General features: G+C 41.5%; 1 pseudogene; it reads right to left on the minus strand.

The window, feature by feature from the left end:
* Positions 1–15474: 15474 nt before the first annotated feature.
* LOC148773100 (serine/threonine-protein phosphatase 2A 65 kDa regulatory subunit A beta isoform pseudogene) lies at positions 15475–17247 on the minus strand (annotated as a pseudogene).
* Positions 17248–27017: the final 9770 nt, after the last annotated feature.

Consider the following 27017-nt stretch of genomic DNA (forward strand, 5'->3'; position numbering starts at 1 on the left):
CCGACATAAATCACAGCAGGATCCTCCAAGACCCACCTCCCAGAATATTGGAAATAAAAGCAAAAATAAACAAATGGGACCTAATTAAAATCAAAAGCTTCTGCACAGCAAAGGAAACTCTAAGCAAGGTGAGAAGACAGCCTTCAGAATGGGAGAAAATAATAGCAAATGAAGCAACTGATAAAGGATTAATCTCCAAATTATACAAGCAGCTCCTGCAGCTTAATTCCAGAAAACTAAGTGACCCAATCAAAAAATGGGCCAAAGAACTAAACAGACATTTCTCCAAAGAAGACATAAAGATGGCTAATAAACACATGAAAAAATGCTCAACATCCCTCATCATCAGAGAAATGCAAATCAAAACCACAATGAGATACCATTTCACACCAGTCAGAATGGCTGCTATCCAAAAGTCTACATGCAATAAGTGCTGGAGAGGGTGTGGAGAGAAGGGAACCCTCTTACACTGTCGGTGGGAATGCAAACTAGTACAGCCACTATGGAGAACAGTGTGGAGATTCCTCAGATAACTGGAAATAGAACTGCCATATGATCCAGCGATCGCACTCCTGGGCATACACACCGAGGAAACCAGAATTGAAAGAGACACATGTACTCCAATGTTCATTGCAGCACTGTTTATAATAGCCAGGACATGGAAGCAACCTAGATGTCCATCTGCAGATGAATGGATAAGAAAGCTTTGGTACATATACACAATGGAGTATTTCTCAACCATCAAAAAGAATGCATTTGAATCACTTTTAATGAGGTGGATGAAATTGGAGCCAATTATACAGAGTGAAGTAAGCCAGAAAGAAGAACATCAATACTGTATATTAACGCATATATATGGAATTTAGAAAAATGGTAACCTGAACCCTGTATAAGAGACTGCAAAAGAGACATAGGCATTTAGAACAGTCTTTGGGACTCTGTGGGAGAGGGTGAAGGTGGAATGATTGGGGAGAATGGAATTGTAGCATGTATATTATCATAAGTTACCAGTCCAGGTTCGACGCATAAATTTTCCTCTGTTCATTTCTTTGCATTTGTGCTTTTTTAATAAAATTCTTTTTTAGAAATAAAAAAAAAAAGAAAGAAAGGTACCGTCACAAGACAAAAATATAGATCAATGGAACAATATAGAAAGCCCAGGAACATATCCACACACGTATGGACACTTTATCTTTGACAAAGGAGGCAAAAATGTATAATGGAGGGGAGACAACGACTTTAAAAAGCTCTGCTGGGGAAAATGGTCAACAACTGTAAAACAATGGCTCTAAAACACATTCTACCACCCTATACAACAATACACTTAAAATGGATTAAAGAAATAAACGTAAGTCTAGAAACTATATAACTCTCAGAGGAAAACATAGGCAGAACAGACTCTAACACGAATCACAGCATGATTCTCTGTGACACACTTGAGTGATGGAAATAAAAACTAAAACAAATATAGGAGCTCATTAAACTTAAAAGTTTTACACAATGAAGGAAACAATACTCAAGGTGAAAAGGCAGCCTTCCAAATGGGAGAAAATAATAGTAAACAATGTAACTGACAACAAACTAATCTCCGAAATATACAAGCAGCTCATGCATTTCAATACCAGAAAAATAAGCAATCCAATCAAAACGCGGGACAAAGAACTAAAGAGATTTCTCAGAAGGAGACATAAAGATGTCTAACAAACACTCGAAAATCTTCTCAACATCACTCATTATCAGAGAAACTCTAATCAATAGTACAGTGAGGTACCATCTCACACTGGTCAAAAATCTACCATCAAAAACATCTACAAGCCAACAATGCTGGAAAGGGGGCGGAGAAAGGGAACCCTCTGACATTGTTGGTGGGAAGGTACACTAGTATGGGCACTATGGAGGACAGTGTGGAGATTCCTTAAAAAAAAAAGAAAAGAAAATAGAATTACCATATGACCCAGCGACCCCACTTCTGGGTATACACACCAAAACAACTAGAATTCAATGAAACATATGTACTCCAATGTTCATTGCATGAAACAATCTTGATGTCTGGTTCGAAGATGAATGGTTAAGGATGATGCTATCCATATACACGGTGGAATATTCAGCTATTAAAAAAGGGACACGTTTGAGTCAGTGCTATGAGGTGGATTAAACTGGAGCCTATTATACAGAGGGAAGCAAGCCAGAAAGAGGAACACCAACACAATACATGAAACCTTATACATGAAATTTAGAAAGAGGTAACAACGATGCTATAAGTGAGACAATGAAAGTGACACACATATAAAGAAAAGAATTTGAGACTAGGTGGGAGAAAGTGACGGTGGGATGCTAAGAAAGAATAGCATTGAAACATGAGACACTGAAACATGTATATTATCATGTACATCTGGAGAACAGATAACCAGTTGAAGCTCATTACATGAAGCAAGACATGCAAAACTGGTGCTGTGGGACAACCCAGAAGGATGAGTCCATGAGATGGCTGACTGATATAGTAGTGTGGAGGAAGCTCTGATGAGAATTCAGTAGTCACAAAAGTAGTTCAATTGTATTACAGTAAAAGAAAATATATATATACATATATATTGTGATTCATGGGGTCGCGGAGAGTCGGACACGACTGAGCGACTGAACTGAACTGAACTGAACTGATATTTATGGCTCCATAAATATATGTTTGTGACTTCATTGCCATCCACATTTCTTTTACTGTAGCAATGAGTAGTCTAAACCACTGTGACTGAGGCCTTCAGCTATGTCACTGTGAAGCCCATCCTTTCTTCTTTCTAAGATCATCTCCATGTTCCCCTGAGCATCAGGTGTCTCCATAAGTACTTCTTATCTGTTGCTCATGAAGACAATTGAACAACCCTCATGACCTCTTATCAATCTCATTAAAGTGTGAAATAGACAAATATGCTAAAAAGGCCTGGAAATCTTCACTAATACTGAGAACTCCTTCAGAAGAGGGAGTCTCAGCCTTCCTGAAAAATTCTTGGTAAAGGTCATGTAACTCGTGGGAAAGAATATGAGGAATATACTCACTCTTGCCATGGAAAGAAGTAGGTAATACGATGGAACTAATAAGCCCTTTCATATGTGACATAAAAAATGATGAGACAGCATAGGAAAGACAGGACTCAAAGCCACACATATGTGGGGGAAAGTTCTTGGGGTTCTTTTTTTTCTACAACAGACCTGTTCAATGCATAAAGCAGCCTGTTTCTAGAAAGGAAGAGATATATATGGGTATCAAGATTATCATTTCCTCTCAGTGCCAGATCTTTCCATTGTGCTCCTTACTGGTCTAGACAAGGGAAAACTCAAATTAGAGTTTATCATTCCCAAATAGGAAAAGAAACGTCCCAGTGGACCAATTTCTATCAAGTCAAAACAGTGTCTTTATTTCATATACTAGGAAAGCAGTTTCAAATCTTGGATGGAGAAAAAGAAGCATAAGACCTTCCGCATAGGATACACTTTCGTTTATTTCTTCTTCTTCTTTTTTCTTTTTTGAAGGGACAGAAACAGCCAGTGGACTTTAATAAAGTCACAGAGATAATTTAGAAAAATGTTAAGCCCTTCAGTGTGAGTGACACAATGTCCTAGGAGACAATAAATGGAACACAATTGCATCTGACACTAAGTTACATGTATGTTTGTATGTTCAGTCTTGTCCAACTCTGCAACGAAATGGAATGTAGAACACCAGGGTCCTCTGCTCATGGGATTTACCAGGCAAGAGTGTTGCTTTCTGTGGCCATTTCCTACTCCACTGTTAGATGTGTAGAATGAATAAAAACATTATCCATGATTTTCTTGCATCTCTTTCAATACAAAATAAATTATAAAGGCTCTTTGTTCCAGCGAATCTTTCTGAAATTCCAAAGATGCCGTTGTGAATGAGAAACGGTTAAAATATTGTGGACTCTCATGATCACAGCAAGGCAGATACAAATTGAAGGAAAAGGTAAACCTCGAAACCTGGCCTACCTTATAATTCAGTGAAGCTCATTTTTCTTTAAACAAATAACAAAAGTTCCCTTCTTTATGTCCTTTTAACAGCTAAAGATGGAGAAATAGGTAGATAGACGGAGTAGAGCTCAGAGTAGTGGGACAGAAATCTCTGTATATGACCCAGTCAGTTTTCAAGGGTTTCACCTTTGTTTGCTTGCCTGTTTGCTTGTTTGTTTTTAAAGAACTCATTTCCCAGAACTTCATAGCAACGTTAGTGATGCTGAAGATCTAGTGTCACCTTGGTGTTGGCGGGAACCATGACCACGAGCAAGTGGAACTGATTTTCCTTAGGGCTCCAGGTATAAATCAGTATGTCCAGTGTTTTTGTTCTCCGTAAGAGGAGCCACAAATCAAATATCCAAAATCTGTGGGATCATGAAAATAACAAAAGAGATCCAGGAACAAACAAACAAATAAATATATTCTTCTACTTCATTGTTTATAACAAATGTTTTGACTGTGTGGATCACAACAAACGATGGAAAATTCCTAAATTGATAGGAACACCAGGTCACCTGACCTGCCTCCTAAAATATCTGTATTCAGATGAAGAAACATCAGTTAGAGCCGGATGGAAAACAACATACTGCTTTCAATTAGGGTAAGGATTATGACACGGTTGAATTTTGTCACTCTGCTTATTTAAATTATATGTAATGTTCACTTCAGTCGCTCAGTCATATCCGACTCTTTGCGACCCATTAACCACAGCACGCCAGACCTCCTTGTCCATTAACAACTCCTTTGGTTTATGCAAACTCGTTTCCATTGAGTTGGTGATGCTATCCAATCATCTCGTCCTCTGTCATCCTTTTCTTTTCGTGCCCTCAGTATTTCGAAGCATCAGGAAATTTCCCAGTGAGTCCCTTAATGGCCAAAGTATTGCAATTTCGTCTTCAAGATCAATCACTCCAATGAACACCCAGGACTGATCTCCATTAGGATGGACTGGTTGGATCTCCCTGCAGTCCAAGGGACTCTCAAGAGTCTTGGCCTACACAACAGTTCAAAAGCATCAATTCTTCAACGCTCAGATTTCTTTATAGTCCAACTCTCACATCCATACCTGGCCACTGGGGAAACCATAGTCTTTACTAGATGGACCTTTGTTGGCAAAGTAATGCCTCTGCTTTATAATATTCTGACCGGGCTGGTCATAACTTTCCTTCCAAAGAGTAAGCGTCTTTTAATTTTAATGGCTGCAATCACCACCTGTAGCAATCTTGGCTCCTAAGAAATAGTCAGTGACGGTTACAACTGTTTCCCCACCTATTTGCCTTGAAGCAATGGGACCGGATACCATAATCTTAGTTTTCTGAATGTTGAGTTTCAAGTGAACTTTTTCACTATCCTCTTTCACTGTCATCAAGTGGTTCTTTAGTTATTTTTCACTTTCTGCCAAAAGGGAGGTGTCATTGGCATATCTGACCTTATTGATATTTCTCCCAGAAACCTTGATACCAGCTTGTGTTTCCTCCAGCCCAGCACTTGTCATGATGTACTCTGCGTATTAGTTAAATAAACAGGGTGACAATATACAGCCTTGACGTACTCCTTTTCTTATTCGGAACCAGTCTATTGTTCCATGACCAATTCTAACTGTTGCCTCGTGACCTGCATATAGGTTTCTCAAGAGGCAGCTCAGGTGGTCAGGTATTCCAATCTCTTTCAAATTTTCCACAATTTATAGTGATCCACACACTCAAAGGCTTTGCCATAGCCGGTAAAGAAGATATAGATGCTTTTCTGGAGCTCTCTTCCTTTTTCGATGATCCATCGGATGTTGGCAATTTGATCTCCGGTTCCTCTGCCATTTTTAAAACCAGCTTGAACATCTGGAAGTTCACAGTTCACGTATTGCTGAAGCTTGGCTTGGAGAATATAGAGCATTACTTTACTAGCATGTAAGATGAGATTTGGTGATGGGCAGGGAGGCCTGGCGTGCTGTGATTCATGGGGTCGTGGAGAGTCGGACACGACTGAGCGACTGAACTGAACTGAACTGAAGATGAGTGCAATTGTTCGGTAGTTTACATATTCTATGGCATTGTCTTTCTTTGGGATTGAAATGAATATTGCCCTTTTCCAGTCCTGTGGCCACTGCTGAATTTTCCAAATTAGCTGGCATATTGAGTGCAGCATTTTTAAAGCATCATCTTTCAGGGTTTAAAATAGCTCAACTGAAATTCCAAAAGCTACACTAGATCAGTTCGTAGTGATGCTTCCTAAGGCCAGCTTGACTTCACATTCTAAGATGTCTGGCTCTAGGTGAGTGATCACACCATCGTGATTATCTGGGTTGTAAAGATATGTTTTGTACAGTTCTTCTGTGTATTACCACCTCTACTCAATAGTTTCTGCTTCAGCTAGATCCCTACCGTTTCTGTGCTTTATTGAGACCATCGTTGCATGAGATGCTCTCTTAGGATCACCAATGTTCTTGAGGAGATCTCTAGTCTTTCCCATTCTATTGGTTCCATTCTTTTTTCGCATTGATCCCTGAGGTAGGCTTTCTTTTCTCTCCTTGCCTTTCTTTAGAAATCTGCATTCAGATGGATATATCTTTCCTCTTCTCTCTCGCTTTCTGTTTCCCTTGTTTTCAAAGTTTTTGTAAAGCCTCCTCAGACATCATTTCATTTTTTGCATTTCTTTACCTGGGGATGATCATGATCCCTGTCTCCTGTACAATGGCAGGTACATCCATCCATAGCTCATTAGGCACACTGTCAATCGAATCTAGTCCCTTACATGAATTTTGCACTTCCAGTGTATAGTCATAAGGAATGGTCTAGTGGTTTCCTCCAATTTCTTTAACTTTTGTCTGAACTTGGCAATAAGAAATTCACGATCTGAGCCATAGTCAGCTTCCTGTTTTGGTTTTGCTGACTGTATAGAGCTTCTCTATTTTGGCTACAAAGAGTATGATCAATCTGATTTCAGTGTCGACCATCTGGCGATGTCCATGTGTAGAGTCTTCACTTGTGTTGCTGGAAGAGGGTGTTTGCTTGACCAGTGCGTTCTCTTGGCAGAACTCTACTAGCCTTTTACCCTGCTACATTCTGTACTCCAAGGGCAACTTGCCTGGTACTCTAGGTGTTTCTTGACTTCCTACTTCTGTTTTCCATTCCCCTATAATGAAAAGGACATCTTTTTTGGGTGTTAGTTTTAGAAGGTCTTGCAGGTCTTCACAGAACTTTCAGTTTCAGCTTCTTCAGCATTACTGATCAGAGCATAGATTTGGATTACCATGATATTGAATGGTTTGCCTTGGAAAAGAACAGAGATCATTCTGTCGTTTTTGAGATTGCTCTCAAGTACTGCATTTTGGACTCTTTTGTGGCCTATGGTGTCTACTCAATTTCTTCAAAGGGATTCCTGCCCACAGTTACAGATATAATGGCCCTGTGAGTTAAATTCTCCCATCCCAATCCATCTTAGTTCACTCATTCCTAGAATGTCAATGTTTAATCTGGCTATCTCCTGTTTGGCCACTTCAAATTTGCCTTGATTCATGGACCTAACATTCCAGGTTCCTATGCAATATTGCCCTTTACAGCATCAAACCCTGATTCCATCATGAGTCCCATTCACAACAGGCTCTTGATTCTGCTTTGGCTCAATTGCTTCATTATTTCTGGAGTTATTTCTCCACGGATCTCTAGAAGCATATTGGGAACTTACCGATGGTTCATCTTTCAATGTCCTATCTTTTTGTTTTCATGGGGTTCTCAAGGCTAGAATACTAAGTGGTTTGCCATTCCCTTCTCCAGTGGACCACATTCTTTCCACTTTGGTGAAGGGCTGTCATCAAAGTGAAAGACAATTTCTTCTTGGAGAAATCTGTATTGCAAACCTAGACATTGTATTTAGAAGAGACATTCACCTTGGTAACAAAGGCCTCCACTTCACAAGCCCCTGTTGTTTAACCAGTAGTCATGTGCAGATGTGAGAGATGGAATATCAACAAGACTGAGAGAAGGAGATTCGATGGCTTTCAACTGTGCTGCTGCCGAAGACGCTTCATTTCAGTTCAGTCGCTCAGTCATGTTCAACTCTTTGCGACCCTATCAACCGCCGCACGCCAGGCCTCCCCCTCCAAAACCAACTCCCAGAGACCACCCCAACACATGTCCATTGATTAGCAATGCCATCCAAGCATCTCATCCTCTACCATCCCCTTCTCCTCCTGTGTTCAGTCTTACCCAGCATCAGGGTCTTTTCCAATGAGTCAGCTCTTCGCATCAGGTGTCCAAACTATTGGAGTTTCAGCTTCACCATGAGACATTCCAATGGATACCCAGGGCTCATCTCCTTTAGGGTGGACTGGTTAGATCTTGCAGTGCAAGGTGCTCACAAGAATCTTCTACAGCACCACAGTTAAAAGCATCAATTTTTCGGTGCTCAGCTTTTCTTACAGTCCAACTCTCGCATTCATACATGACCACTGAATAAGCCTTAGCCTTGACTTGATGGACCTTTGTTGGCAAAGGAATATCCCTGCTTTTTAGTATGCTATCTAGGTTGGTTGTAACTTTCCTTCCAAGGAGAAAGTGTCTTTTAATTTCATGGCTGCAATCACAATCTGTAGTGATTTTGAATCCTCCAAAAATAAAGACTTGTAGGGGTCTCTTTGACTGCATTGAGATTAAGCCAATTCATCCTAAAGGAAATCAACCCCTAAGAATTCATTCAAAGGACTAATGAAGTTGAAACTTCAGTTTTGGCCAGCTGATGCAAAGTGTCAATTCACTGGAAAAGTCCATGATGCTTTTAAAATTGATGACAGGAGAAGAAGGGAGAAACAGAGGACGAGATGGTTGGACCGTATGAGAAATACAATGGGCATGCATTTGAACAAACTCTGTGACATAGTGAAAGATAGAGAGGCATGTTGTGCAACTGTCCATGGCGTCACAAGAGTTGAAGACAACTTGTTGACTGAACAATGACACTCGATGTCTCTAGAGTTACTTTTTCAAATCACTCTAAAATATACTTAATGAAAGTAGTAAAAAATAGCATCTAAGATTGTATAATAGAAGATGGCGTAATGCATTTAAATATATATATATATATGTATATAGGAACGGTGGGCTCTGAAAGAAAAGAATCTTAGAATGGAATAAATTTTAAGTATTAGTGTGAGGGACGAGACATGAAACTGGAGGAGGAAAAGGATGCGGAGACAACTTTCTCCCCCACAAATTCATCAAAAGGACATTTGAACGCTGAGTAATTCCCACAAAACAACTCTGAATGCCGGTATAGGACATCAGCCACCCAGAAAATCAGCCCATTGTCTTGGAAAGAGGTAGGAAATAATATAAAAGATAAAAGAGAGACAAAAGTGGGAGGGATGGAGGTCCATCCCGGGAAGGGATGCTTAAAAAACGAGAGAAGTTTCCAAACACCTGTAAACACTCACTGGTGAATCTGTGGCAACCTTTGGAACCTCAGAGGGCAACAGAACCAGGAGGAAAAATAGAAAATTATTAAAACCTACAGACTACGTGCCTAGCAGTAACCCCAGGGGAGAAGCAGTGCAGGTGCCCACACTCCCCACTAGCAAGTGGTGGCTGAGCAGGGAGGCACGGGCTGCATCCCTTAGAGTAAGGACCAGGCCTCCTGAATGACCTTAAGGCAATCTGAGAGAGCTAAATTAAGATAGCTAAGCAGACTGTGTGATAGCTAACCCGCGAAAAGGCAAAAAGCCCCAAGTGAAGACACCGCCAGACCCACTCACAGAACAAAGGACTGAACAGAGCTAGCCAGCTGTGGTCAGCGCATCCACCATCCCCCGCCGAGACAGATAGGGGAGGGCAGCCAGAGCTGGAAGTAGGCAATCGCGACTCCAGAGAGGTATCCAATACCAAGCTGAAAGCAGGCTTCTTTGTTAACCAAGACTTCTTGGGTTCTGGCCGGTCGATATCTGCCTGAGAAGGTGTGCTGGTTGTACACCCAGAAATCCGAGCAGCAGGGAAGGGGGAGGCAATAAGTCGCAGCGACAGTGCTGGCCAAACACCCTGTCAGCTGAGCTGCTTGGACCAGGGAAAGGCACACAATGAAGGTCCAACCAAGTCTGCACCTTTGTGTAGTACCCGAGAACCAGAACCTGAGTGACTTAGGCCAGGGATGTACATCCAACCCAGGGCCGGCCTCAGACGGTTCCTAGCAGAGCAACCTAAAGCCTGTACAGTGTACACTGGGACAGCACACACGCCGTGAGCGGGGGAAATCCCAGGGTGGCCGAGAGACTGCAAGCACTCTCCACAGATGCTACTGATATTTGTCTGCAGCTTATCTCCCTCCCCACAGCACGACTGTACAGGTGAGCCTAAAAAGGGTTCTACCACCGCCCCTTGTGTCAGGACGGGAATTAGACATTGAAGAGACCAGCAAACAGAAGAAGCTTAAACAGAAGGTACTGCCTTGGAAGAGACAGATGGAGAAGTCTTCAGCCTACTGCAAGAATAAGACTGAAAACCAGAGGCAGAGGCTTAAGTCCAAATCCTGAGAACACCAGAGAACTACTGTTCCAAGGAACATTAATTGAAAGGAGCTCATCAAATGCCTCCATACCTACACTGAAACCAGGCAACACCCAAGGGTCCACAAGTTCCAGAGAAAGACATACCACACAAATTCTACAGCAACACAGGAAAATAGACATGAGCTTCAATATACAGGCTGCCGAAAAACCCACTCCAAACCGAATGACATCTCATAATTCATTACTGGACACTTCATTGCACCCCAGAGAGAAGAAATCCAGCTCCACCCACCAAAACACCGACACAAGCTTCCCTAACCAGGGAACCTTGGCAAGCCACCCGCCGAAGGCCACACAGAGCAATGAAACTACACAATAAAGAAAACTCCACAAACTGCCAGAAGACGGAAAGGCCACCACAAACAGAGCAATATAAGCAAGATGAAGAGGCAGAGAAATATCCAGCAAGTAAAGGAACAGGATAAATGCCTTACAAAAAAATGAGTAAGATATAGGGAATCTACCTGATAGAGAATTTTGAATATGGATAGTGAAAATGATTCAAAATCTTGAAAACTAACTGGAGTTACAGATAAATTACCTGGAGACAAGGATCGAGAAGATGCAAGAAAGGTTTAATAAGGATCTAGAAGAAATAAAAAAGAGTCGATATACAATGAATAATGCAATAGATGAGATCAGATACACTCTGGCGGGAACCAACAGTAGAATAACAGAGGCAGAAAACAGTTGATAATTGAGATAGAAGATAGAATTGTAGAAATAAATGATTCAGAGAGGAAAAAAGAAAAACTAATTAAAAGAAATGAGGACCATCTCTGAGACCTCTGAGACAGTGTTAAATGCCCCAACATTGGAATCATAGAAGTCCCAGAAGAAATGACAAAAAGAAAGACCATGAGAGAACACTTGAGGAGATAATAGTTGAAAACTTCCCTAAAATAGGAAAGGAAATAATCACCCAAGTCCAAGAAATACAGAGAGTCCCCAACAGGATAAACCGAGGGGAAATACTCCAACACAAAAATTAATCAAACTATCAAAGGTCAAACACAAAGAACAAATATTAAAAGCAGAAGGGGAAAACCAACAAATAACACACAAGGGGATTCCCATAAGGATAACAGCTCATCATTCAACAGAAACTCTTCAGGCCAGGAGTCCATGGCAAGACATATTTAAAGGGATGAAAGAAAATATCCTACAGCCAAGATTACTATACCCATCAAGGATCTCATTCAAGTATGAAGGAGAAATCAAAAGATTTAAAGACAAGGAAAAGCAGAGAGAATTCAGCATCACCAATCCAGCTCTCCAACAAATGCTAAAGGATCTTCTTTAGAAAGGAAACACAGAAAGGGTGTATAAACTCGAACGCAAAACAATAAACAAAATGGCAACGGGATCACACTTATCAATAATTATCTAAAATGTAAGTGGGTTGAATGTCCCAACCAAAAGACAGAGGCTGGCTGAATGGATACAAAAACAAGACCCCTATATATGTTGTCTGCAAGAGACCCACCTCAAAATAAAGGACACATATAGACTGAAAATGAAGGGCTGGAAAAATATATTCCACGCAAAGAGAGACCAAAAGGAAGCAGGAGGAGCAATACTCGTATCAGATTAAATAGACTTTAAAACAAAGGCTGTGAAAAGAGACAAAAAAGGACATTACATAATGATCAAAGGATCAATCCAAGAAGAAGATATAACAATTATAAATACATGCAACCAACATAGGAGCACCGCAATATGTAAGACATTTTCTAACAAGTATGAAAGGTGAAACTAGCAACAATGCAATAATAGAGGAAGACTTTAACACCCCACTCAAACCTATGGACAGATCAACTAAACAGAAAATTAACAACGAAACACAAACTTTAAATGATACAATAGACCAGATGGACCTAATAGATATCTATAGGGCATTTCACAGCAAAACAAAGAATTTCTCCTTTTTCTAAAGTGCACACAAAACCTTTTCCAGGATACATCGCATCCTGGGCCATAAATATTGACTTGGTAAATACAAAAAAATTGAAATTTTTTAAGCATCTTTTCTGCCCACAGTGAAGAAAGATTTGATCTCAACTACAGGAGAAAAACTATTAAAAATTCCAGCATATGGAGGCTGAACAACACGCTGCTGAATAGCCAACAAATCATAGAAGAAATCAAAAAAGAAATCAAAATGTGCATAAAAATGAATGAAAATCGAAACACAACAAACCAAATCTTATGGAACACTGTGAAAGCCATGCTAAGGGGAAAGTTCATAGAAATATAGGCATACCTCAAGAAACAAGAAAATAGTCAACTAAATAACCTAACTCTACATCTAAAGAAATTAGAAAAGGAAGAAATGAAGAACCCCAGGGTTAGCAGAAGGAAAGAAATCTTAAAACTAAGGCAGAAATAAATGCAAAAGAAACAAAAGAGACCATAGCAAAAATCAGCAAAACCAAAAGCTGGCTCTTTGAGAGAGTAAATAAAATTTACAAACCACTAGCCAGACTCAAAGACTCTGATGCTGGGAAAGGTTGGGGGCGGGAGGAGAAGGGGACGACGGAGAATGAGATGGCTGGATGGCATCACCGACTCTGTGGACATGAGTTTGAGTGTACTCCGGGAGTTGGTGATGGACAGGGAGGCCTGGCGTGCTGTGATTCATGGGGTCGCAGAGACTCGGACACGACTGAGCGACTGAACTGAACTGAACTGAACTGAGCCAGACTCATCAAGAAACAAAGGGAGAAAATCCAAATCAATAAAACCAGAAAAGAAAAAGGAGAGATCACAATAGACAACACAGAAATATAAAGGATCATAAGAGACTGCTATCAGAAATTATATGGCCATAAAATTGACAACTTGGAAGAAATGGACAAATTCTTAGAAAAATACAACTTTTCAAAACTGAACCAGGAAGACATACAAAATATTAATAGACCCATCACAAGCACGAAATAGAATCTGTAATCAGAAATCTCCCAGCAAACAAAAGCCCAGGGCCAGAAAGCATAACAGCTGAATTCTACCAAAAATTTAGAGAAAAGGTAACACCTATTCTACTCAAACTATTCCAGAAAATTGCTGAGGAAGGGAAACTTCCAAACTCATTCTTTGAGGCCACCATCACCCTAATCACAAAACCTGTCAAAGATCTCACAAAAACAGAAAACTACAGCCCAATATCACTGATGAACATAGATGCAAAAATCCTTCACAAAATCCTGACAATCAGAATGCAACAACACATTAAGAAGATCATACATGATGACCAAGTGGGCTTTATCCCAGGAATGCAATGATTCTTCAATATCAGTATATCAATCAATGTAATACAGCACATTAACAAACTGAACAAAATGAATACCTCAATAGATTCAGAGAAAGCCTTTGACAAAATTCAACATGGATTTATGATAAAAACCCTCCAGAAGATGGGAATAGAAGGAACATACCTGAACATAATAAAAGTTATATATGACAAACCCACTGCTGTTGCTGCTGCTAAGTCACTTCAGTCGTGTCCGACTCTGTGTGACCCCATAGACGGAAGCCCACCAGGCTCCCCCTTCCCTTGGATTCTGCAGGCAAGAACACTGGAGTGGATTGCCATTTCCTTCTCCACTTCCCTCTGCAAAATCCCATTCGTGAAGACCTGTGTAAAACATCTCAAACAAGGGCAATGTATGATCAGACAAAACACCACAAGTTAACAGGAAGTATATGTCATCTTAACCTTTAAAATATTAAAAATTACATATTAACTGGTCTTACTTGTGATATGACATGACTGAGCAACTTAACTGAACTGAATTGAACTGACAGGAAGAAACCTCATATGGTTTACAATGCTGTTCTTAATTCCTAGGGATTTAAATTTACATGATACTAAAAATATCCCAGTATTTTGGTGAGATTTTGGTACCTAATCGCTCAGTTTCTTATATATTATTTCTGGTATGGAGTAGTAAGCTAAAGAGGCTCTAATTTTGTCATGCTTGTGGGCTTTTCAGTATTCCTATGGGAGGCTTCATTAGACTTGTCCCTCATTAAGCCTATGCTAATATGGCAAACCCACAGCAAACATTATCCTCAATGGTGAAAGATTGAAAGCATTTCCCCTAAAGTCAGGAACAAGACAATGGTGGCCACTCTTACCACTACTGTTCAACATAGTTCTGGAAGTTTTGGGCACAACAATCAGAGCAGAAAAAGACATAAAAGGAATCCAAACTGGAAAAGAGGTAAAACCCTCACTGTTTGCCAATGACATGATCCTCTACTCAGAAAACCCTAAAGACTCTACCAGAAAACTACTAGAGCTAATCAATGAATACAGTAAAGTTGTAGGATATAAAATCAACACACAGAAATCCCTTGCATTCCTATATACTAATAATGAGAAAATAGAAGGAGAAATTAAGGAAACTATTTCATTCACTGTTGCAAAGAAAATAATAAAATACTTAGAGATATAACTACCTAAAGCAACAAAAGGCTTCTTTTTTTAATTTCTAGACATTTATTTTTGTGAAAAGGAGGGAAAGGGGATAAAATAAAAACGGCACAACTGACACGTAAAACCACCAGGAGGAAGGGAGGGAGGCAGAGGAGATGGGGGAGGGGCCCCCATGCAGCAGCACTGGCTGGCGACCGGGGTGCTCGCGCCACTGCCCACCTGGCGGGTGTGGCCCCGTCCTCCCAGGTCTCTGCTCCGTCCCACACTGTGTGCCCCCAGCCCTGTGAGGGCTGGACGTGAGGAGTCGGAGTCCCGGTCTGAGGGAGGAACCGTGCTGGGGGAGGGACCTGGGGTCAGACCATGCACGGGGAGTGACAGCCAAAGGACCCCCACTGTCCCCCCAGGGAGGGGCCTGGCGGGGGAGGGTGGACACTGTACGCCGGCGGTGGGTCCTCTTCCAGCATCAGGCGAAAGACAGAACAGTCAGAGCCTCCTGGGCCAAATACTTGACGTCCACGTCCTGGTCCTGTGTCAGCTTCTCAAGGACGGGCTTGACCTCGTTCTGCAGCGTGCTGTTGTCCAGGATGGACCCGATCTTCTACAGGGACTTGGCCACATTGAAACGGAGGTTGGCAACAGGTCCCCGGCCATGTGCAGCACGGTGGGCAGCATGTGCTTGGTGGTGATGTCCTGCCCGCAGATCTCAGACAGCACATTGATACAGAAGAGTGTGGTCATGCGGTGCAGGTACTTGGGGTCCCCAGACATGGCCAAGACCTTGGGGATGATAGTCGCATGGGCCCACTTCTTCCCGAACCTCTCCACCAGCTTCTTGAGGTTGCTGGTGGCCACCTTGCGGATGGCATAGACATAATCCACAAGCCAAGCCATGCCCAAGGAGTTGAATTTCTCATCAAAGAACTCCACCTCCAGTTGTCCCGCCAGCAGAGGGATATACTCGATGATGGCCAGCCTCACCCGCCACTTGGCATCCTCCGCAAGCTCCACGATGGCAGGGAGTAGGGACTTCAACAGCTGCCTGATGCCGATCACCTCGTTCATGCAGTCCAGGTTGGAGATGATGTTCAGCCGCACCTCCGGGCACTTGTCCTTCAATTGGGCCAGGAAGAGGTGCAGGAGGTGCTTGATCATGCTGTCTTTGCCCAGGATGGGAAAGAGGCCCATGATGATGGAGGCCAGGGCTGACTTGACGAGATGGTTGGCATCAGACACCAGCTCCTTGATGCAGGGCAAGATCTGGGTCATGATCACATTCTCTCGACAGTCAGCGGAGAGATTTTCACAGAATTCTTTGACCTTGTGGGAGGCGGTAGCCCTCACCTCAGTCAGCCTCACAGTCTTTCATCAGGTTCTGGAAGGAAGGACCCAGGTTCTTCTGGGTGATTTCAGGCCCCACTGCTTTCTGGAGCCCTGTGAACTTGTCGGCCACCATGTAACGGATGCTCCAGGACTTGTCCTCAGCAACCTGGCACAGGGTGGCCATCACCAGGTCCTCCAGGGCCTCCTGTGGCAGGAGTTGGGGGATGTTCACGCATGCCTCCACTTCTAGCAGCCGCACCGAGTCCTGCTCGTCAGAGGCCAGGTTGGAGAACATGGGGATGATCTCGCTCTTGATGTTGTCCAGCTCCAGCACCTTGGCGAACTCCCCAACCTTGGAGGCTGTGGGTCACCGCACCATGGGGGTGTCATCTGAGCACAGGTTCTGGAAGTACTGTTGAAGTTCTGCCTTGATGGCACTGGACACATGGGGGTAGCAGACAGAGAAGAGGCCACAGGCTGAAGGGTGGGAGGTGAACCAGGCTCCACCCGCCAGCCACTTCACCAGGGGCACGAAGTGGACCTCAAGGTCGGAGGGGGAGTGCTCATGAGAGATGTCCCGCAGGGATTCCATTGCCTTATCCAGCACCACCGTCTCCTCCACTGTGGCCAGCAACTTCAGGGGCAGCAACAGGCAGTGCATGTACTCGAGGCCACCCACCACAGTGGTAAAGGTGCCCAACTGCTCTGCCAGGTCCAAAAGGACCTCGTCCTCATCGTAGACTGTGTCTGTAAGGAAGGGCAGAAGTTTACTGTGGGCCCTTTCGACCCCAAGGGTCAAAGCAATGGTGGACAGCTTCTAGATGCTGTTGGGGCAAAGCTGAACATCCTCGTTGCGGAGCTCGTATATGAGCACTGTGATGGGGTAGAAAGAGTGGTTGCTGTCAGCTGCCGCCATCTTGGGCCCGTCCCTTTCCTGTCAAGACTGAGTCCAGTGCCATGCTAAAACTGGGATAGGGAGGGGTTGGGCTGGGAGGAGGAAAGGGACAAAAGACTTCTATAGAAAACTATAAGACACTGGTGAAAGAAATCAAATAGAACACTAATAGATGGAGAAATATACCGTGTTCATGGATTAGAAGAATAAATATTGTGTGCCGGGAGCCAGCGAGGGAAATCCTACCCGTGGCAATGGTCAATTGGGGAAGAGGCCTGATGGGCAAAGGCTAATCAGGACTCGAGGAACCCCCTGGACTTACCCGAGCATCTACCCCAAAGAAAACCAGAGTCTGACTGTCTTACTATCTTACACCTCTTATCAAGTCCTCTAATACTTACGGGGGCTTCCCCCCAACCACCTATCTCTGAAAACATTAATTCAGAGCTGTAGTTAAAAGTTCTCCTCGGCTTAATAGGAGTGTTCCAATCCAAGCCCCTCTGATAGCTTTCTAACTTGCATGACAACTTTGTCCGGGCTTTTACAACTATGAATGTGACTGTTTACAGCCTCCCAGCCATGCAAGGACAGAAAGCCTAATATTCTAAAATACAGGAATTTGTTGAAGAAGTAAAAATCATTAGAATACTACTAAAAAAAGATTTCATTGTTGAATCAATGCTTGCTGCAAAGTTTATCTATTGTATCCTTGGAAATATATTAATCACATGTAGAGAATATAAGTAGTAGCCTTTGATTTAACCACATCAGATCTTAAGTTAATAAGTTCCTTTCTTGTAGCTCACTACACTTTTGCCTTATAGGAATGTAACTTTGTCATGTGTCTAGCACCTGACTTTATGAAAATCACTTTAAAAGAATATAAGACTTTTTCTAGCTAACTAACCTTTGTTAGGAGAGAGGGCCATAAACTGTCATCAGGCCTCCTGGCCAGAAAATGATGTAAATCACCTAAAACTTTTGTGTATCATGAGATATACAAAAATAAACCCTGATCCTGATAAGGGTCAAGACTGCAGACCCCGCGTGATTTTGGAGTGACTCTATACCTCCTTTTCTCTAGTTTTTATGTGCACAACTTAGGGTATAAAAGCAGCACTGGAAAATAAAGTTTTGGGCCTTGCTCACTGAAGCTTGGTCTCCCCATGTCGTTCTTTCTCTTTTTCCGTCCTTTTCTCTATTCTCCTTTTTCTGGTTGAGATCCTTGGAGTGCTTGGCCCTCTGCTTTTATTTATCTGCCTGGGCTTCTAAGACCCACTCGAGGTGGTGCCCTGGTGGGCTGCCTGCGGTGATTCAAGAGGGCGTCTGCGGCCTATGTAAACAGAGCAAACCCCGTGCTTGGGTTTTTTTTCTTCTCTCTCTCTCTCTCTCACTGACGCCGACGCCTTTCATCCCGAGGATATCCTGGGCCATATCGAGGCTGGTCCCCGATAATTGTGAAAATGCGTATACTACCTAAAGTAACATACATTCAATGCAATCCCTATCAAGCTACCAACAGTATTTTTCACAGAGCTACAACAAGTAATCTCACAGTTTGTATGGAAATACAAAAAACTGTGAATAGCCAAAGCAATCTTGAAGAAGAATGGAACTGAGGGAATCAACCTGCTGAACTTCAGGCTGTACTACAAAGCCACAATCATCAAGACAGTATGGTACTGGCATAAAGACAGAAATATAGATCAATGAAACAAAATAGAAACTCCAGAGATATATCCATGCACCTATGGACACCTTCACTTTCACAAAGGAGGCAAGAATATAAAATGGAGAAAAGATAGATTCTTTAACAAGTGGTGTTGGGGAAACTGGTAAATGAATGAAACTAGAACACTGCCTAACATCATACCCAAAAACAATCTCTAAATGGATTAAAGATCTAAATGTAAGACCAGAAACTATAAAACTCCTAGAGGAGAACATAGGCAAAACACTCTCTGACATAAATCACAGCAGGATCCTCCATGAGCCACCTCTCAGAATATTGGAACTAAAAGCAAAATAAACAAATGGGACCTAATGAAAATTAAAAGCTTCTGCACAGCAAAGGAAACTATAAACAAGGTGAAAAGACAGCTTTCAGAATGGGAGAAAATAATAGCCACTGAAACAACTGACAAAGAATTATTCTCCAAAATATACAAGCAGCTCCTACAGCTCAATTCCAGAAAAATAAACGACCCAATAAAAAATTGGGCCAAAGATCTAAACAGATATTTATCCAAAGAAGACATACAGATGGCTAACAAGCACAAGAAAAACTGCTCAACATCCCTCATAATCAGAGAAATGCAAATCAAGATGACAAAGATGTACCATTTCACACAAGTCAGAATGGCTGCTATCCAAAAGTCTGCAAGCAATAAATGCTGGAGAGGGTTTGGAGAAAAGGGAACCCTGTTACACTGTTGGTGGGAATGAAAACTACTACAGCCACTATGGAGAACAGTGTGGAAATTCCTTTAAAAAAGTGGAAATAGAACTGCCATACAATCCAGCAGTCGCACTCCTGGGCATAAACACTGAAGAAACCAGATTTGAAAGAAACACGTATATTCGATTGTTCATTGCAGCACTGTTTGTAATAGCAAGAACATTGAAGCAACCTATATGTCCATCTGCAGAAGAATTGATAAGGAAGCTTTGGTACCTATACATAATGGAGTTTTACTCAGCCATTAAAAAGAATGCATTTGAATCATTTCTAATGAGGTGAATGAAACTGGAGCCTATTATACAGAGTGAAGTAAGCCAGGAGGAAAAAGAACAATACAGTATACTAACGCAAACAATTTTGAAAGATGGTAACGATGACCCTGTATATGAGACAGCAAAAGAGACACAGGTGTATAGAACAGTCTTTTGGACTCTGTGGGAGAGGAATGATTTAGGAGAATGGCACTGAAACATGTATATTATCACATGTGAAGCGAATCACCAGTCCAGGTTCGACAAATGATGCAGGACGTTTGGGGCTGGTGCACATGGACGACCTGGGAGTAGGATAAAGGGAGGAGGGATGTGGGAGGGGGGTTCAAGAAGGGGAGCACGTGTGCACCTGGGGAGGATTAATGTCAATGTATTGCAAAACCAATATAATATTGTAAAATAATTAGCCACCAATAAAAAATAATAATTAAAAATTAAAAAATAGAATTAGTGTGCAAGTAAAATTTCATCCAAGCAATAAACAATAAAGGAACCCTTTTTTCTATACTAATAGTAGACAAGTCTTTTAATCAAAAATGTTTTGAGACAAATCACATTCATTATGATTGTACAACATTTTTAATATTTATTTATTTTAGCTGGAGCAGTTAAATAATTACAGTATTGTAGTGGTTTTTGCCATTCATTGCTATGAATAAGCCATGGGTTTACATGTGTTCCCCATGCAGCTCTCCCCTCAGGATTAAAGTCTGGCTGAAGAAAATACGATTCTCAAAATTTTTGCTGTGCATTTTTCCCAGTCAGTAGCACAATTTCCCGGAGAAGGCAACGGCAAACCACTCCAGTACTCTTGCCTAGAAAATCCCATGGATGGAGGAGCCGGATAGGCTGCAGTCCGTGGGGTTGCTAAGGGTTGGACACGACTGAGAGACTTCACTTTCAATTTTCACTTTCACACATTGGAGAATGAAATGGCAACCCACTCCGGTGTTCTTGCCTGGAGAATCCCAGGGACGGGGGAGCCTGGTGGACTTCTGTCTATGGGGTCACACAGAGTCGGACACGACTGAAGTGACTTAGCAGCAGTAGCAGCAGGAGCAGCAGCACAAATTCCAGGATTTTAAAATAAATGATCCTTGTACAGACCTCAACTTTCAAACTACATTTATAATTTCCTACTTAGGATACTTCTGAATATCAGAGGCTTACTATTAGGTACTAAAATATGAAAGAATTCATGTTTCTATAAATCGGTGACATCAACTGATAATCCTTCTTTACTTTTAGAAATAAACAAATGGAGGGAGGGAAGGAGATGGTGCAGGAAAATGATGGGGAGACCACTTTCTCTCCCTCAAATTCATCAAAAGAACCTTTGAACACTGAGTAAATTCCACGAAACAACTGAATGCCAGCTGAGGACATCAGGCACCCAGAAAAGCAGCCCATTGGCTTCAAAAGGAGGTAGGAAAAAACATAAAAGATACAAAGAGAGACAAAAGAGGTAGGGATGGAACTCTGTCCTGGGAAGGGAGGCATAAAAAAGGGAGAAGTTTAAAAAGTTCTGGACACCAGGAAACACTCTCACTTGTGAGTTCATGGAGAGTTTCGACCTCAGAGGGCAACATAAGTGGGAAGAAAATGAGAGAAATAATCAAAACCCACAGATTACTCTCCCAATGGTAACTCCCAGCAGAGAAGCAGCGCAGACACCCGCATCCACCATTAGCAAGTTGGGGCTGGGCAGGGAGGTGCAGGCTTCATTGAGGACCCAGCCTGAATTCCTCGAGGGCAATCTGAAAGAGCTAACTGAAGATAGCAAAGCAGACCGTAGCATAGCTATCCCGCCAAAAGGCAAAAAGCCCTAACCTAAGACTTTGCGAGACCGGCTCACAGAAAAAAGGACTGAGCAGAACTAGCCAGCTGCAAAGGCCCATCCCCCACAGAGACAGACAGGGGAGGTCAGGCAGGGCCAGTAGGGGGGCAATCACGGCCCCAGAAAGTCATCCGATACCAAAATGCAGGCAGACTTCTTTGCTGGCCAGGACTTATGTTTCTGGCCAGTTGACATCTGCCTGAGAAGGTGTTCTGTTTGTATGCCCTGAAAACCAAGCAGCAGGGACTGGGGAGGCGATGAGTCACAGCGACTCTGCTGGCCAAACACCTGGTCACCTGAGCTGCTTAGACCGAGGAAGGGCACAAAACGAAGGCCCAAACAAGTCTGTGTCTTTGTGAAGTACCTGAGTACCTGAACCCGAGTGGCTCAGACCAGGGATGTGCATCCATCCCAGCGCCTCTGTGAGAGAGGGTGAGGGTGGAATGATTTCCGAGAATGGAATTTAAACATATATATTATCATATGTGAAATGAATTCCCAGTCCACGTTCGATGCATGATGTAGTATATTCGGGGCTAGTGTATTGGGATGAACCAGAGGGATGGCATTGGGAGGGATGTGGGAGGGGGTTCAAGATGGGGAACACATGTGCACCCGGGGCAGATTCATGTCAATGTATGACAAAACCAATAAAATAATGTAAAGTAATTAGCCTCCAATTAAAATGAATAAATTTTTAAAATATTAAATAACAAGAAAAAAAAAATGGCAATCAAACGAAGCGAGGAATACTTATGTCTAGAGTCTGAATTGATTCTGGCTATTTTAGCTCTGAATTTGAAGTTTTTGCTTTATGGTTTGTCTATACATACTAAAGCAGTCCTTGGTGCAGATTTTACTTGACAAAGGCACCAGTATATATTTTACTTGACATATGCACTGTGATGCATTTCTTGTTATTTCCCCAAATTGGCCAAGGAGTGGCTATCATTTTTCAATTTAAGAAACAATTTGAAATTGGAGAATAATAGCTTTACAATGTTTGTTACTTTCTGCTGTACCACAATGTAAATCGGCTATCAGTATATATACATGAGATTCCCTTTTGAGCAGCCCTCTCACCTGCTCTTGAGCCTCCTCTGTTACCCCACAGTCCACTCGTCTAGGGCACACCAGAGCCCCGAGGAGGAGCTTCTCACCAGCTAACTACTTCATACTTGGTATTGTACATATGTCAGAGTATCTTGCTCAAATCGTGCCACTCTCTACTTACCCTTCTGTGTCCAAGTCTGTTCTTTACCTCTGCATTTCTTTTCCCACCTTTCAGACAGATTCTTCAGAACCAGGATTCTAGATTCCACATATATGCATTAATCTACAATATTGGAGTTTCTCTCTAAATTACTTCATTCTATATAATAGGCTCTAGATACATTCATATCTCAAGAAATAATCCAAGGTTTTCCTTTTTCTGGATGAGAAATTTTCCATCCTATGGATGTACCACAGCTTCTTTATCCATTCATCAGTAGAGGACACCTAGATTGTTACATAACTTATTTAATGTAAATGGTATTGCAGTGGATGCTGGGATACACATGCTTTTTCTTTTTTTGTCCTAATGGTGGTTTCATCTGTGTATATGTCAAATAGTGGAATTTGGACATATGGTAGTTTTATTAATACTTTTCTAAAGAACATTCATACTCTGCTCTATCTCGGTGGGAGTTGGTGATGTACAGGGTGGCGTGGCGTGCTGTAATTCATTGGGTCTCAAAGAGTAGGACACGGCTGAACAACTGAACTGAACTGAACTGCAGAACACTAGAGAATGTTCCCTTTCCTCCACATCATCTCCTTCATTCATTGCTTTAAGGTTTATATGTGTGTGAGTGTATATATATATAATATATATACATATATATAATATTTGTTATTTATAATATAAATGTTGATATATTATATTTATACTATAAATTTGTATTTTATTTTAATCATATTTTATATATTTTATTTTATTTATATATTTTAATTGTATTTGTATTATATTTTAAAATTGTATTATATATATGTACACACATACACGCACACATTTGCTTCATTATTTGGCTACATTAAGCCTTAAATGCTGCATATGGAGTTTAATTCCCTGACCAAGAATCAAACATGGAACCCCTGATTTGGAATCATGGTGTCTTAGACACTGGATCACCAAGGAAGAGCCCTACTGTCGATTTCTATGATGATCACCACACAGAATAGTGTGAAATTATACCTCATTGTAGTTTGGATTTGCATGCCTTTACTATGTTGAGGTAATGTTTGCTGGGCTCAGTTTCTGGAAAGATTGTTTATCACACATGCTTGTTGAATTTTATCAAAGTTTTTTTTTTTTTTTTTTTGCATCTATTGAGGTGATGATTAAAAGGGGTGGCAAGAATACACAGAAGAACTGTACAAAATCTATCTTCAATACCAAGATAATCACGATGGTGTGATCAATCACATAGAGGCAGATTTCTTCGAATGTGAAGTCAAGCATAGCATGAACAAAGCTAGTGGAGGTGATGACATTCCAGTGAAGCTATTTCAAATCCTGAAAGATCGTGCTGTGAAAGTGCTGCACTCAATATACCAGCAAATTTGGAAAACTCAGCAGTGGCCACAGGACTGGAAAAGATCAGTTTTCACTCCAATCTCAAAGAAAAACAACGCCAAGGAATGCTCAAACTACCGCACAATTGCATTCATCTCACACGCTAATAAAGACATGCTCAAAATTCTCCAAGCCAGGCTCCAGCATCCGTGAACCCTGAATTTCCAGATATTCAAGCTGGTTTTAGAAAGCAGAGGGACCAGAGGTCAAATTGCCAAAATCCTCTGGATCATGGAAAAAGTAAGAGAGTTCCAGAAAAACATCTATTTCTGCTTTATTGACTATGACAGTCTTTGACTGTGTGGATCACAATAAACTGTGGAAAATTCTGAAAGAGATGGGAACCCCAGACCACCTGATTTTCCTCTCGAGAAACCTGTATGCAGGTCAGGAAGCAGCAGTGAGAACTGGACATGGAAAAACAGACTGGTTCTAAATAGGAAAAGGAGTACATCAAGGCTGTATATTGTCACCTTGCTTATTTAACATACCTGCAAAATAAATCATGTGGGACGTTGGGCTGTAGAAGCACAAATGAGAATCAAGATTGCTCGGAGAAGTATTAATAACCTCAGATACTCATATGACACTTTCTGACATAAGTGTCAGAAGAAGAACTATAAAGCCCCTTGATGAACGTGTAATAGGATAGTGAAAAAGTTGTCTTAAAGCTAAACATTCAGAAAACTAAGATCATGGACACTGTTCCCAACACTGCATGGCAAATTGATGGGGAAACAGTGGAAACATTGTCAGACTTTATTTTTTTGGGCTACCGAATCACTGTGGATGCTGATTGCAGCCATGAAATTAAAGGACACTTACTCAACGAGTCCATTCTAAAGGAGATCAATCCTGGGTGTTCATTGGAAGGACAGATGCTAAAGCTGAAACTCCAATATTTTGGCCACCTCATGTGACGAGTTGACTTACTGGAAAATACTCTGATGATGGGAGGGATTGGGGACAGGAGGAGAAGGGGACGAAAGAGAATGAGATGGCTGGATGGCACCACCAACTTGATGGACATGAGTTTGAGTGAAATCCGGGAGTTGGTGATGGACAGGGAGGCCTGATGTGCTGTGAATCACGGGGTCGTAGAGTCGGACATGACTGAGCGACTGAACTGAACTGAACTGACTCCTTGGGATGAAAGTTACCACCAAATTAGATAGCATATTAAAAGGGTAGAGACATTACTGTGCCAACAAGGTCCATCTAATCAAGGCTATGGTTTTTCCAGTGGTCATGTACAGATATGAGAGTTGGACTGTGAAGAAAGCTGAGGGCTGAGGAATTGATGCGTTTGAACTGTGATGTTGGAGAAGACTCATGAGAGTCCCTTGGACTGCAAGGTGATCCAACCAGTCTATTCTAAAGGAGATCAGTCCTGGGTGTTCACTGGAAGGACAGATGCTAAAGCTGAAACTCCAATACTTTGGCCATCTCATGAGAAGAGTTGACTCACTGGAAAAGACTTTGATGCTGGGAGGCATTTGGGGCAGTAGGAGAAGGGGATGACAGAGGATGAGATGGCTGGATGGCATCACCGACTGGATGAATATGAGTTGAGTGAACTCTGGGAGTTGGTGATGGACAGGGAGGCCTGGCATGCTGTGATTCATGGGGTTGCAAATAGTCAGACAGACTGAGAGACTGAACTCAACTGAACTCAACTGAACTGAAGTGATCATATGGTTTTAATCCTGAAAATTGTTATGATGTATCTCATGGATTGATACACAGCTACCAGAGAATGTATGTATATCTGGGGAAAACCACACATATTAAATCTGTTCGATACTTTTAATGTGTTTTTGGATTTTTCTTGGGATTATTTTGTTGAGTATATTTGCCTCTATGTTTGTCTATGTGATACTAGTTAACTTTTCGGTATAAACTTTGTCTTTGCTATCAGGTGATGCTGTACTCGTAGGATGAGTTTGTGGGTTTTCCTACTGTTGTAGTATTTTGGAAAAGTTTTAGAAGTGCATATGTTAACATTTAACTTAATAGTTCATAAAACACCTGTGACAACATCTGGACCTTTAATGTCGTCAGTTGGCAAATTTTTCATAGCAGTGTTAATATTAGTGGTTGTAATGTTGTGTTCATATTTTCTGTTTCCTTTTAGTTGCGTTTCTAAGAATTAGTCTGTGACTTTCAAATTCTGCATTTTATTGGGTTAAACTTGGTTGTTGTAGTCTATCATGATCCTTTGATATTTCTGTGCTTTTGGTTATACTGTCTCCTTTCTCATGTATAACTGTATTGATTTGAGTGTTCTCCCTTTTTTGTTGATGAGTCTGCCTCATGATTTATGTATTTTCTTTATTCTCTCAAAGAGCCCACTATTAGTATTATTGATCTTTGCTATTATTTTCATCTTTTATTTTTCCTGTTCTGTTCTCTATGTTTTTATTTTTTTTCCAAAACCTAATTTTGGCATTTTGTTTATTCTTTCTCTAATTGCTTTAGTTGTAAGTTTAGTTAGTCCTTTACCCTGTTTCATGAGTTTTATGCAATCACATTTTCATTGTCATTAGTTTGTATGAATATATACTTCATGGAAAACAGATGTGGAAACAGTGCCAGACTTTATTT

The sequence above is a fragment of the Moschus berezovskii genome, chromosome Y, assembly GCF_049115385.1.
Source record: "Moschus berezovskii isolate FMDL1 chromosome Y, NW_MosBer_1.0, whole genome shotgun sequence".
Lineage (NCBI taxonomy): Eukaryota > Metazoa > Chordata > Mammalia > Artiodactyla > Moschidae > Moschus > Moschus berezovskii.